This window comes from Peromyscus californicus, unplaced genomic scaffold, assembly GCF_007827085.1.
Source record: "Peromyscus californicus insignis strain IS unplaced genomic scaffold, ASM782708v3 Scaffold_12__1_contigs__length_115047231, whole genome shotgun sequence".
Taxonomy (NCBI): domain Eukaryota; kingdom Metazoa; phylum Chordata; class Mammalia; order Rodentia; family Cricetidae; genus Peromyscus; species Peromyscus californicus.
The window spans coordinates 58,476,188-58,490,574 of record NW_026294413.1 but is presented as its reverse complement, the minus strand read 5'-3'; the positions used below and the strand labels follow the sequence as shown (position 1 = coordinate 58,490,574).

The following is a 14,387-nucleotide window of genomic DNA, read 5'->3' as shown; positions in this document are numbered from 1 at the left end:
ACTTCACAGGGACCACGGTCAGCATCAAGGGATGCCCCGGACCATCTCCCCACTCCCACCCAGTGCCCTCTCCAGCTGGCACGGCTTCCCCTCTCACCCTGAGGGGACCTCTTCTCTACAGACTGCAGGAGCAGCTGCAATGCCTCTCGATAGGAAGACCCGCCCCAAGCAGAGCTGTCACTCACCTCCCATCGGTTCCTGCAGAGATAATGAAGTATTTTCTGTATCCAGTGAGGGACTCTCCAGTTTCTTCCCTTCACTGCACCTACCACACCCCAAGAATGTCAAGGAGCTATACTGATATTATATATCAGGCCAAGGACAACTTCACACGGGGTGGCGGGGAGGAGGCTGAAAATCAAGGCTCAGCCAGGGAAGGGGGTGGGGAGGTGGCATAGGGTGCTTAGGCCTGCAGAGCCCTTTAAAGTCAACTGAGGCACGATTTAACAAGCACTGATAATGACATGTGGTAAGTGCTAAGATGAGAAACTTCCGTATCCAGAGGGCCTAGTCCAGTCCCTCTGGATAAGGAAGTGGGATGTGGGGAGGTGGGGATGTGGGGTGGCTTGGGAGGGAGGGCTGGGAGATGGGAGGAGGTGGGATCTGTGGGTGGTATGTAGAGTGAGTAGAAAATTTCTTAAGAAAAATGAAAAAAAAAAAGAAAAGATGAGAAACTTCTCTCTCTCACTCCCTTTTACTCTTCATCCCCCCATCTCTTTACCTCTTTACTTCTTTGCCTCTCTCCCTTTCTCTTCCCTGTTTCTCCCTCCTCTGTCTCTCTCTGTCTCTGTCTGTATGTGTGTTGGTTGGTTTGAATGAGAAATGTTCCCCATAGTCTCCTGCATTTGAACATTTGCTCCCCAGACCACCGGTGGCACTATTTGGGGAGGTTTAGGAGGTTCTACCTTGGTGCAGATGTTCCTGGGGGTGGGATTTGAGATAAAAGAGCCAAGCCCCTTGCAGTTCATTCTCTCTGCTTTGTGCTCGCATTTGAAGATTTAAGCTCTTGGCTCCCTGCTCTTCCCGACATGGCTGTTGCTTGCTGCCACACTTCCCTGTCATGGCCCTCTGGAACTTGAAGCCCAAATAAACTCTCCTGTAAATGCCTTGGTCATGGTGTTTTGTCGCAGAGAGAGAGAGAGAGAGAGAGAGACAGAGAGAGAGAGAGAGAGAGACAGAGAGAGAGAGAGAGACAGAGAGACAGAGAGAGAGACAGAGAGAGAGAGAGACAGAGACACAGAGAGACAGAGACACAGAGACAGACAGAGACAGAGACAGAGAGATTTCATATTGAATCCAAGTCCTCAGACATGCCAGGAGAGCACTCTACCACTGAGATACATGAACATTAGACTCCCAGCTCTCTTTTCACTTTTTTTTTAAGTTTTTTGAGACAGGGTTTCTCTGTGTAGCCCTGGCTATCCTGGAACTTGCTCTGTAGACCAGGCTGGTCTCGAACTCACAGAGATACATTGCCTCTGCTGAGATTAAAGGCATGTGCCACCACCACTAGGCTTCTTTTCACTTTTTTGTTTTTGTTTTTGTTTGTTTGTTTTTTCAAGACAGGGTTTCTCTGTGTAGTTTTGGTGCCTGTCCTGGATCTCACTCTGTAGACCAGGCTGGACAGAGATCCGCCTGCCTCTGCCTCCCGAGTGCTGGGATTATATGCGTGCACCACCACCGCCCGGCTCTTTTTCACATTTTTTTTTTTTTTTTTTTTGGTTTTTCGAGACAGGGTTTCTCTGTGTAGCTTTGCGCCTTTCCTGGTACTCGCTTTGGAGACCAGGCTGGCCTCGAACTCACAGAGATCCGCCTGGCTCTGCCTCTCGAGTGCTGGGACTAAAGGCGTGCGCCACCACCGCCCGGCTCTTTTTCACATTTTAAGACAAGGTCTTATGGTTTTCCAAGATGATAGACCTTGAATTTGCAATCCCCCTGCCTCGGCCTCTGGAGCAGTTGGGCTGACAGGCCTGGCCAGAAGCAGAGTCCCCTAAGAGGAACCCAGTGCAGAGGCTGTCCTGGGGGAAGCTGCCTCTGACCCCAGAGCTCAAAGGACCAGCTCTAGTTTTAGTAGCATGTGGGGGAAGGGGCACTATGAGGGAAGAACTGAGAGTTGCCCCACCTAGCATCTCCACAGAGCTAAAGGAACTGAGAGGAAGGGAAGGGGGAGCCTGAGGAACAAACAGCACCCATCAGACAGGGCCTCTTGGGACATGAGCGGAAGTCATCTTCCTATAATGGGGATTTGCTTACGGGAAGAGTGGGATAGGGTGAGCATTTTCCAAAAACATTCCTGACCACGACGTGAAGCGTAGACAGGCTAGGTGTCCAGACTGAGTGGGAACCACCAGGAGGCATGGCGGGGGGAGTAGCAGACCTGGACAAGGTGAGCAAGCAGCCGTGGGGAAGAGGCATCGGACCACCTCAGACTTCCCGCTTGGGAAGTCAAGCTGGGATCACTCCTTGGGGTTCTGAGGTCTGAAGAGAAATGTTGGTGGCAGTGCTACCTCTTGGGAGGAGGCTGCCCAGGGAACACAGGGAGACCACCCAGAGACAGGCCGGGGCTGTATGCTGGATCCACCCCTGGATTTTGGGGGACATAAATCAACACATTTCCTCGGCTGGGGTTTCCGAGACCGATCATTTGAGTGGCTGGTGGTTCACTCTGTCACTGAGAACGAAAGAGTTCCAGGAGGGTGGGAGCAACTCGAGTGGGGGGCCCAGGGGAGCAGCCACAAAGAGAGGAGCCTGGGGGCAAGCAGCACAGCGTGAGGCCAAGGGGCGAAGCAGGAGAGAAGCCTGGGCCAACAGCCTCTGGCACCTGAGAGATGCTCAGCTGTGGGTTGAGCAGCCAGGACGCCATTGGTGATCCAGTGAAGTTTCAGTGGCATGATGGGAACAGAGCAAGAAGAAGGGAGACGGAGGATGGAAGGAGAGTCGGTGAATACAGGCAAGTCTAAAGCAAAAAGCTGGTGTGTGGAGCAGAGGGTGCTGGATGAGTGGGTTTTGATGGTAGGATAGGAGTGTGAGACAGATGTGGAGCTTAGAGGGCAAGACTAGAACACAGGCTGAGCCCTGAGTTTAAGGCTGGCCCTCCCCGGTAGGGCACATGTGTAATTCTATCACTTGGGAAATGGAGGCAAGAGGATTTAGTCTCTATAGCGAGATCCTACTTTCAGAGAAGGCAGCGGGAAGCTTGGCACTAATTCAAGGGCTGGGCACAGCAAGGGACAGGAACAGAACGGGCACGTGTAAAGTTGATCAAGGTGGGGCACGGCAGCTGAGCTATTCTGACAGCCTTGACTTTATCTCTAAAGCCACAGTAGGTCCTTGGCTGAGAGTGGGCGGAGCCAGCAGCTAGAAAACAGGTGTGAGTCCTGAGCCCCCCTTGGGCAACAGAAACCATTTCAGTTTTACCAGGATCTGGATGATAGGAAGGACAGCATCCAGAAGTCCATGTCTGAACCCGTTAATGGTGTGAAAGAGGGACTGTTCAGTGTGTTGACACAACTCTACATAGTAAGCTGCCAAGCTGATGGAGATGAGCCTCTGGAAGGCGTCACAAAATAACCTGACAGAGTGGGTGGTAACAGACAGTAGGCTGACTGGTTATGGTGGCTCCTGTCACAAAACTGACGCAGGAAGTTTGCTGAAGATTGCTGTACTGCTCAGGGACAGCTTGAGCTACATTGCAAGTTCTAGACTAGCCTGGGCTAGAGCCCAGCCTGGCAAAGAGGGAAAGAAAGACAAGACAGGGCTGGAGAGATGGCTCAGAGGTTAAGAGCACTGACTGCTCTTCCAGAGGTCCTGAGTTCAATTTCCAGCAACCACATGGTGGCTAACAACCATTTGTAATGAGATCTGGCGCCCTCTTCTGTATACATAATAAATAAATAAATCTTTAAAACAAAAGACAAGACAAGACAGTAGGCTAGAGGGAAATAATGCACCTATACATGGTTTTTTTTTTTTTTTAAAAAAAGGTGCTGGGAAGAAGGGCTGAGTCAGTAAAGTGTTTGTCTTGCAAGCATAAGGATCCCCCAAAACCCATATAAAAGCCAGGGGTGGTGGCAAGCGCTTGTGCTCCCAGCATTGGGGAGGTGGAAACAAAGCGATTCTTTGAGGTGCCTTAACCAACCTCAAAGTGAAATCAGGAGAGCCTCAGCCTAGTGAGAAACCCTGCCTCAAAAACAAGGTGGGTGGCTCCTGAGAAATGATACCCAAGGTTGTCCTGTGGCCTCTGTAACACACCACACACACACACACACACACACACACACACCCTCTCCTTTATCTGTGCCTATAAAATAAGGTCACAATCCTCTCAAGAGCAAACACCAAGCGATGCTAGATAAGGCCCTTCCGTATGAGGACCCAGAGATTCAGTTGAGGAGATGAGAGCTCACGGGAGACGCCACAGAGGAGACAGCTAACAGCCACGGCCATCTGCACTTCCCAAAAGCTGTCTATATTGGTCCACCCATCCTGAAACAGCCACAGGAATATCTGAATCACAAGAAGACTTGATTCCAATACTGTTGGTCTGTCTACAGCCCAGGAATCCCTCCTCAGAGCAGGAGTGTGACGGATGACCTGAAGCTCTCCTCCTCAGCCCACCTCCATCACCCCCACAGCCCACACTGTGAACCCTTGGGGACCACACACTCAAACCACAGCAAATGCGAACCAGAAGAAGCCGAGCATAAGCAAAACTTTTTTTTTTTTTTTGAGACAGGATCTCTCTAATGTAATCCTGGCTGTTCCAGAGCTCAAAATATAGACCAGACTGGCCTCAAATTCAGAGATATCCTCCTGCCTCTGCCTCCCAAATGCAGGAATTAAAGACATACGCACCAAGCATGTCTTTATGTGCTCTTAACCACGGACCCAGCTCTTCAGCTTCACATTTTTGCTGCTTGTACAGACTTGTGACCTTCTGTTTTTCATTTTTGTTGTTTTAGGACAGAGTCTCTCATCTATGCCAGGATCACCTTGAGCTCATTTTATAGCTGACGTTGGCCGTGAACTCCTGATCCTCTACATTTCTACCTCCCGAGTGCTGGAATTACAAGCAGGCATCACCATGCCTGGCTTCATTTTACCACCTTGATACCTAGATGGACCCATCAGCCTGACACACCCAGTCCTAAGCACCCAAGTCTCCTTAATAACTGTATTTTTAGAATTTTCTGCTGCAAGGTTGTAAGAGAAGAAAGTCAAGTGCCTGCTCGGATGGACGGAGCAGCTTCATGAGCTAAGTCCTTATGGGTATCAAGCTATCACGGAGGATGGGTTTTGACTTCTCATTCTCACTCTGCCTGGACTTGTGCAGTGTGTGACCCTGGGCCAATCACCGGGTAACCCTGGACTTCCCTCTTGTCAGCTGTAAAGTGGGTTAAAGAGCGTTAGCTGCATCTGCTGTCTCAGAGCCCTGTGCTCTGGTGATCTGTCATCTAAGAACTGCCCAGCGTTCTTTTCTTGGGCTGGGTTCTATGAAACACCTTTTACCTTTTTGCGGGGGAGCTGCATTTTCTGTCTTCCTCACACAGATTTGTCACAAGCTCCTAGACCTTGGCAATCTGACCACAATATGGTGGCCAATGGGATTTTTTTCTGTATACAATAAGATATACAATGCTAGCATTACTTTTTTTTTTTTTTAAAATAGGGTTTCACTAAGTAGCTTTCGGCTAGCCTGTAACTTACTCTGCAGACCAGGCTGGCCTTGAACTCACAGAGATCCATCCATCTGTCTTCCCAGTGCTGGGATTCAAAGTGTGCATGGCTACTTGGTTCTGTTTCTGGGCTTCGTGGGCAGAGGTTGGTGGGAGGAGATTCTTCATGTCGATAGGAAACAGTAAAAAGGGGATTAACCACATACATGTGTGTGTGCACGCACATGCGCTTGTGCATGCATGTGTATGGTGAATATGTGCTCAGAGGAGTGCATGGTAAGTATGAAGCAGAGAAGGATGCTGGGCGTCCTGCTCTATCACTTTTCCTCAAGGAATAGTCTCTCTCACTGAATCTAGAGCTAGGCTGGTAGCCAACATGCCCCAGAAATCCTGTGTCTGCCCTACCTCCACCCAGAGTCCTGGGGTTACAGACATATACATAGCCACATACATAGCTTTTTCAGTGGGTGCTGGGGATTTGAACTCTGGTTTTCATGCTTATCCAGTGAGCCGCCATTCCCCCAGCCCTAGGATTAAGCAATTTAAGCACGAAGTTCTATGGCATTTGGTAAGGTCACTTTGTTGTGTAACTATCAACGTGCTTTTCTAGGACTTCATCTTCTCAAATCCTTATCCATTTGACACTAACTCTGTATTCCTTCTTCCCAGAGCTCCTGGCAATCAGCATTCTGTCTTTATCTCTATCTATTTACATTAAGGTCTGTGTTCAAGTAGGGTCACACATTATTTATCCTTTGGGACTGGCTTGTATTACCTAGTATAATGTCTATCATACTGCTCATCTCTCCTGATTTTCACATTTCCTTCTTGCCCTCTGTGATTCTGTTATTTATTGACCCCTCCCCTCCGAGGCATCCTTAATACTTATTTCAAGTGCTGGCTTTTCCTGAGCTCTTTTCCTCATAGCTGACAAGGAGACAGACGAGACAAAGCCCTGGCCATCATGAGCAGAGCTGTAGTGCCATGCTGTCCATCACCATAGCAAACATGTGCTACACCATCCACCCTGGCAAATATGTGCTATAGTACACGCTGTCTGGGTTGATTTATCCACCTAGATCAGCTTCAGAAGCCAGGGTTTCGATTATCTCTGCATTTCCCACCCTAGCACAGTGATGTGCTGTACTGGACAGAATCTGTGTCTGAATAACTAGGGTGGTGTTCTGTTTTACAAAACAGGCTCATCGCCATGTAATGAAGTCATTCAGGATAACCATTAAGACAAGTCTCTGCTTTACAATGACAGAGAAGCCAAACTGTTATTAGTCACCTTCCCTTGAGTAGACATAACTGAGTAACCGCTAAAGGAATTTTCTTAGTTTGGCATGGACACACACACACACACACACACACACACACACACACACACACACACCCCTTTAATCCCAGCATTTGGGAGGCAGCGGCAGGCAGATCTCTGTGAGTTCAAGGCCAACCTGGTCTATGTAGTGAGTTCCTGGACAGCCACGACTACATAGAGGGACCCTGTCTCAAAACAAACAAACAAACAAAAAACAAAAACAATAATTTTTTAAACAGAATTTTCTTATTTCCATTATCAAGTCAAGAGGTCTGTCAACTAAAAAAGGAATGTGTGCTCATTATTTGCATTTTAGGTTTGGAAGACACGGTAAAGATAATTTTCATACTTCAACCTTCTCGGTGGCAGAAATGTCTGAGAACCAAGATTGCCTGATTTCCCATCCACTGCCTCCCACCAACAGCTTATTTGTGGGCTAAATTGTGTTCATCTGAATTATCTCTTTACTGTAGTTTTCCTAATTATAAATATTACTAAGTAATAAGAGAAATTGCTTGGAGTTCAAGTAAAAGAAAATCAAATTTGGCTTATGACAATGGATATGACATGGGATGAAACATGCCTTTAAAATACGGTTTATGAGGCTGGAGAGATGACTCAGTGGGTAAGAGCATGCGTTATTCTCACAGAGGACGGGGTTCTGTTCTCAGCACACACACGGTGGCTCACTGTCACCCAGAACTCCAGTTCTGAGGATCCATGACCCCTTCTGGCCTCCTGGCACACATGTGTATACATACAAGCATGCAGGCCAAACACTCACAGACATAAAATAAATTTAAAAAGAAAAAACTAAACTATGATTTATTTTATATTGGGAATGGGGATCCGAGAACAAAACTTTGCCAGGCATTGAAAAGTGGGCGGAGTTACTCCACTTAGCTTTGGACCTGAAGCCTTCAGGTTGTGACATGATTGCCAAGGAAACGAGGTAACAGGAAGTGAGACTGAAAGGACTCAACTTCTAGAGAAACAGAAACAGGCTTGGTGGGGAAGATACCCTCAAGCCCAAACCGCCAGGCATCTCAGTGCTTTTCTAGCTACCGAACCTTACTTTTTGCAAAGTGCTAATAACTAAGGAGATGGACGAGGCATCAAGCAGCCCCGGGGGGCGTCTAAAGTGGCGTCTAGGGCTTCTAGGGGGACACCAGGACCCCACCGGCTCAGCCCAAGGGACAGCGCCCCCTCAGAGGATGGCCCGCGTGTGGCAGCTGCCACTCACCCTAGCCTGTACTGCGTGCGAGCGCGAATCCACGATTCCAACTTCCCACCAGTCGCCCGCGCCCAAAGTCGCATCGATTCCCACGGGAGTTGCACAAACCACCACACCAGGCTCCAGATGCCCCCTAGTGCGTGTCCGGAACCCTTGGAAATGCAGTGCAGGGGATCCAGGCAAAGCGTTTCTGCGGGCAAAGCCCGCGGCCACGCCCGCACTGCTCCAGGACTTCCCTCCCTCGAGAGATGAGCCTCCGGAGCTCCTACCTCGCCACAGCACCGGCAGCAGGGTCTGCAACACCAGCGGACCACCACGGAGGCAGAGCACTTCGTCCCGGCCCCGCCCCCGACGGCCAGACCATTCCCCTGCCATCCAGACCACGCCTTTATCAGCTAAACCCGCCCCGCAGATCAGGCCCCGCCCCCAGTTACGCCCCACCTCGTAAACTAGCCACGCCCTCTAACTCTAAAGACCACGCCCTATAGAACCAGACCCTGCCCAAACGTCCAGGCCGCGCCCCCCGATGGGGATGCCCCGCCCCACCGCTTGAGGCTCTGCCGCACAGGCGCATGGGCAGTCTGGCAGGTCCGCCTAGCGTGCCCGAAGCCCGGTGCATTGTGGGACACTTCAGGCCAACGCCGAGTCTGTGCTGACCCCTGGTGGGCACTTCTGTAACAACACCTGGAGCGCGACAGCGGGGCTCAGCCTTTTGCGGGCTGTGCTGGTTGCCGGTTGCTCATTCAGTAAAATACCGGAATAAAACGGAAACCTGTAAACCAGCTGGAGCCCCTTCTCTCGGAATACCATAAACGAAAACTAAAGCACCTCAAATATTGGAAAATGCACTGAAACCAGGGAAGAACAATTGAAACCGAGAAATGATAACAAGATGAGAGACACACATCCAATGGAGCAGAGCTCGGCAAAGTTCTAGATAAACAGGAAGGGCATGCTATGCAGTGGGGCACAAACTGTATAAATGATCAGGAAAGCCATTCAGTGTGCCTTGCACTTCTTTTCTTTTCTTTTTATTTTCTGGCTGTTTGAGATGGGGGTCTCTTTATATATCTCAGACTAGTCTTGAACCACCCTCTCTTTCTGCCTCAGTCTCCCAAAGTGCCAGGATTCCAAGAGTATGCTGCCATATCCAGTTTTTAATGTTTATTAAATAACTTATTTAATGTTTCTAGGCTGTTGGGACTAGTTCTGACTTCCCTTAGCACAGCAGGACTTCAGTTTCCCCATACTCTTAAGTGATTAGTCCCCCCATATAGCCCTGGCTATCATGAACTCACTGTATACCAGGCTGGCCTCAAGCTCAGAGATAAGCCTGCCTCTGCCTCTGAGTGCTGGGTTTAAGGGATTAGGGGCATGCACCATCGCACCCAGCTCATCTAAGTGATTTTTCAGATATCTATACACAAAACTGTTTCTGAGGCCTTAGAGAACCACGACAATTTTATTTGTCTGCAAATTGTGGCACACCACCATAAGGAAACTAATTCTTTGGGAGTGTATTATCCTGGCAGGCTTCTCTAAGATCTCAGACTAGGTGGTTAAAATGACAGGTTCATCCTCCAGAGGCTAGCAGGCTGTGAGCCCTAGCGAGGTGGGTTCCAGCGCTGAAAGCTGAGAGGAAGGGACTTGTGCCTGCCCCCTCTTCCTGGTCTTACAGACAGTGCCTTTACGGTTCCAGTGTTTCCAGATTTTCCCTGCTCTAGGACCAGCCATACTTGGTAAGGGGCTTGCCCTGCTCCAGCATGCCTCATTCTAAACATACTGCATCTACAGTGACCCTACTTACAGATCAGATTCCTTCTGGGGTACTGGGGGTTTAAAACTTCAGCATACGACAGAAGAGAGGATGACAACTCACCCCAAAACTGGGAGTCAAAGTTGGAAATTCACAGAATTATCTTAGGGCATTTTTATGAAAAACACACAATGAAAGGCAAAAAATACTGTAAATAGCCCTACATGTGTCAAAGTCCCGACAGCTCATTACTCTTCTTTTCTGTAACACTTCTCTAGCCTTTCAAGATGAACCTGGCACTATGGATGAGCTAAGCTAGCCCTAGAGACTTGGGAAACCTGCTTTGTGTACTGATGTACCTGGACACCATCCAAATGCCTGGTCTGTGCGAAGTGCCCATCTCTTGCATTTGAACCTCGGGGTCTTGGGCAGAGAGGGCATGGCAAGTCCTCCTACTGAAGAACTCTAAGTTTAGAAGCAGCAGTCTGACCAGAGGCCCCAGGTTGGAGAGGATGCCTCACAGGTACCAAATGTCTTCCAGAGCCAAGCCGTGTCTCCCAGGCAGCCTGACTATACAAACCATACTACTGTTAGAAGCTCTGGACTATCTACAAGAAACAACGCCCTGACCCGTCAGAGATGTGTTTTCTTGCCAGAATCTAGGAGAACTCAAAACCCAGCATGTACACTCTCTGGTTTGTGGTGTGTCTGGCAATCTATGTCAAACACTCCCGGCTGATTTCGGCCTCCCCACAAGAGGACACACAACACAGTGTTGGGGACTCCAGAATACCACTGAGGTGGATCCACCGACTTACCAGTGATTCTCCAAGCGTCAGCCACATCTGGGAGCCCTGCAGTCGAAAGCAGACAGAAGCCACTGCTCTTGTGAGAAAGGCACAGAGTTCAGCGGGACAGCAGTCCTGGAGGGGAGTGGTGGACAGTGGGGCAGCCAGTGGGAAGCAGGGCTCAGTGGGAAGCAGGAGAGCAGGGGTCTGGAAGGAGCAGTGAGGGCAGCTACCAGGAGGCAGTGCGTGCCTCCAGAGCTTACTCTGACAGGTCTACTGCTCACAAACTGGGAACAACAGTGAGGCAATTAAGATTTTTCCCAGATTAAAGGCAACACCCCTACCCAGCTAAATAGGGCACAGTCCCTGAGAAGAAAGCGTTGGGAACACAGGTGGCCAGGGCAGCAGGTCCAGTCCTCACACAGATGACCTTCATCACTGAGCTCATGACCACGTGGCTTTCTCCTGTTTCTCCAGCTGTACCCAAGAGCACTCACTCCGGGCTCCATTACAGCAGGTGATGCTTGTACTAAACAGGTCACAGTACTTAGAGTTAGGTGAGTCTCCTTTTTCTTAATGGCTCTTAAAGAGGCCCTGTGGGACCCTAGCACTAAGGACCCCTTGCCTAGCTCAGTCCCTGTATATTCAGACTCTCATAGTATTTTTAGACTCTGTCCCAAGCACACAGTAACATGCACATATGCACGAGTGATTTTTCTCACAGACAAACTTGATCCTGAGTCTTTCTTCCTGCTTGGAACCTTTCCTGGGTGATGCCAACTAGGTTCTCCAGCCATGTTTGCCATCCTGCCCTTCCCCCACCCCACCCCCACCCTTAGAACATCACTTCATATTTTCCTTGCTTCCCTATTTGAATACTAATACCAGGACTCTTGAGATACACCTATAGTATTATCATTATTATGTACATTTTAAACTATCTTTTATTGTAATAAAGTAAATATAGCCTAACTAACCTTTTTCAGCCTAGAATTCAATAGCATTTTAATCCCATTCACACTGTTAGGCAACCATCAATACTTTGCAAAAATGTTCCTTACCCTCTGTGAAGCTCTGAATCCAATAACTCCCAACCAGTCTTAACCTGGTGACCTCGAATCTACTTTCTCTGTGAATTTAGCTAATCTAGAAACTTCCTGCAACTGGAGTCATTCAGGGCTGCTTTTGAGGCTGGCTTCTTTCACTCAGCAAACATCTCCAAACTCCATCCATGGGGAAGCATGTTGCCGATCTTCACTGTCTCACGGCTGAGTAGTCCCCTTGGTACGGTGCACCCCATTTATCCATTCTCCTGTTGGTGGACACTTGGGCTGTTTCCACATTTGAGCAATCATGCGAGAGTCTGCTCAGAACCCTGGAATACACTTGAAGCATATTTTTAATTCCCTGTGGTATGATCTTGTTTCCATTGTGGGCCCAGCTGACTTCTACTTATCTTCCAGAACCCTTTACAAAGGTCAGTGTGGTGGCACACACCTGTAATTCCAGCACTTAGGAGGTGGTGGTAGGAGGATCAAAACTTCAAAAGTTCAAAACTTGCCTAAGTTCCATGAGATCCTGTCAAAAGGAAAAGAAAGAAACAGAGAGAGAAAGAGAGAGAGAGAGAGAGAGAGAGAGAGAGAGAGAGAGAGAGAGAGAGAGAGAAAGGATGGGGGAGGGGAAGGGAGAAGGGAGGGGAGAATAGAGAAAGAATGAAGGAAGGAAAGAGAATTATGGAAAAGAAAAGAAAGAAAACTTCACAAATAGCCAATATAGCATTACATGCCTTTAATCCAGCACTCAGAAGGCAGAGGTAGGTGAATCTCTGTGAATTTGAGGCCAGCCTGGTCTACATAATGAGTTCCAAACCAGCCAGGGCTACACCGTGTAGCCTGTCTCAAGAAGAAAAAACATAACAAAACAAAACAACTTCATGAGTAGTAAACAGAACATGGTAAAATAGAGGCCCCACTCCACACCTTCCCACTAGGCCCATGGGCATTTTCACACCGCTTGTCTGTTCTGCAGCCTTTCCCCACATGGGCTGTCTTACAGCAGTGGGAAAACTGAAGGTAACAGGGCCTGAAGCCACTGACTCAGAGGCCCCAGTAACTGGGAAGTGACAGAAAGTTACATTAGTGCAAGGGCGGTAGCACTGAGTCTACACTTGATCGTCATTTAGGTGCTCCTGGGGCTGCTCTCCGAAGGTAACACAGTGCGTGGTTGGCTGTGGGGCGCGTGCACACAGGTCAGTTGATAGGAGAAAGTTGAAAAGACCGGGAGATGGATGGGTAGATGAGGGACTGGAGTGAATGGCCAACTAGGGCTTGCTGGCTTGCTAGTCACCAGTGAACGCGCAGCAGAACTCTGGCAAAGCCCTTAAATCACTACATTTAGTAATAATAATCAACTTGCTTCAAGAATGGTGTAATGAGGGCTGAGGAGATGCCTCACTGAGAAAGAATTCATGCAGTGATAGCAAGATGACCTAAACTCTAATCCTCATTACACACAGACACAGACACACAGACACACAGACACACGCACACACACAGGCGCAACTCTCTCCCCAAATGTGACTCCCACCCCCTACATCCACAAAACCACAAAAGATGAAATAGTGAGATGCCAGCATGCGATTCTATTTCATGCTTCACATGAACATAAATAGACTATAGAATACCAACAAGGACCCCATTGAGTGCTGGGAAATGTCATGACCTAACCTGAATTTGGTCAGAACCAGCTTGTCACTGTGAGTCTGCCCCCAAGGACAGTCACTTGAAAGCCTCTTTCATTTCCTTCCCCTGTGCCAAAGCCCCAAGGCCCTGAACTGGATTTTGTCACTTTGATGGGTGTTGACATTCATTTTGTAGGCTCAGAAGTTCCCCTATGACCCTAGTCATGGGTCATCACCAAGCAGAATTCAAAAATTAGCCTCTGGGGTCCAGGGCTGTAGCTTAGTTGGAGTTCTTGCCTAGCATGCACAAAGCCATGGGTTTGATCCCCCATCACCTCAGAAGCTAGGCATGGTGGCATACACCTGTAACCCAGCACTGAGTGGAAGGCAGGAGGATCTGATGCGCAACATGCTCTTCAGCCAGAGTAAGTTTGAGCACAGCCTACGTTACACAAGACTGTCTTTCAGACAGTGCCCCCTTGCATTCCTGGGTCACCTTCCACTATCCAAGTTCACACTCAGTGCACAAGTGCTCACCGAATTTCCTTAGAAAGGAAAGCTGTCTGCTGAGCATGTTGTCACATATAATCCCAGCTCTCGGGATGCTCAAGTAGGAGGGTCACAAGTTTGAGACCAGCCTGGCTCTACAGGAAGATTCACTGTTCAAGAGGATGGGGTGCAGGGAGAAAGCTCTCAAGTGTTCCGGCAATATCTGCGCTGCAGACATTTGGCTTTTCCATCTGCCTCCCTCTCCCTCTGTTGTGTGGCCTCTATCACTCAGCTTCACCTACTGACTCCCAATCTCACAGCCCCTCCCGTAGCACCACATATACCTTTACCCGTTTCCTGAAAGGATCTGCCATACTAATTTATATTCAAGAATAAATGGCTGGAAATAGCTTGTTAAGTTGTTTTTTTATTATATTTTATGTG

General features: G+C 48.8%; 1 protein-coding gene across 2 annotated transcripts in view; it reads right to left on the bottom strand.

The window, feature by feature from the left end:
• The window catches only part of Extl3 (exostosin like glycosyltransferase 3), a 95,741-nt gene extending 87,154 nt beyond the window's left edge, over positions 1 to 8,587 (bottom strand). For both annotated transcript variants that reach the window (XM_052732937.1, XM_052732934.1), the window contains exon 1: positions 8,500 to 8,587. The gene's annotated coding sequence lies outside the window, so the exon portion shown is untranslated. The remainder of the gene's footprint in view (positions 1 to 8,499) is intronic.
• Positions 8,588 to 14,387: the final 5,800 nt, after the last annotated feature.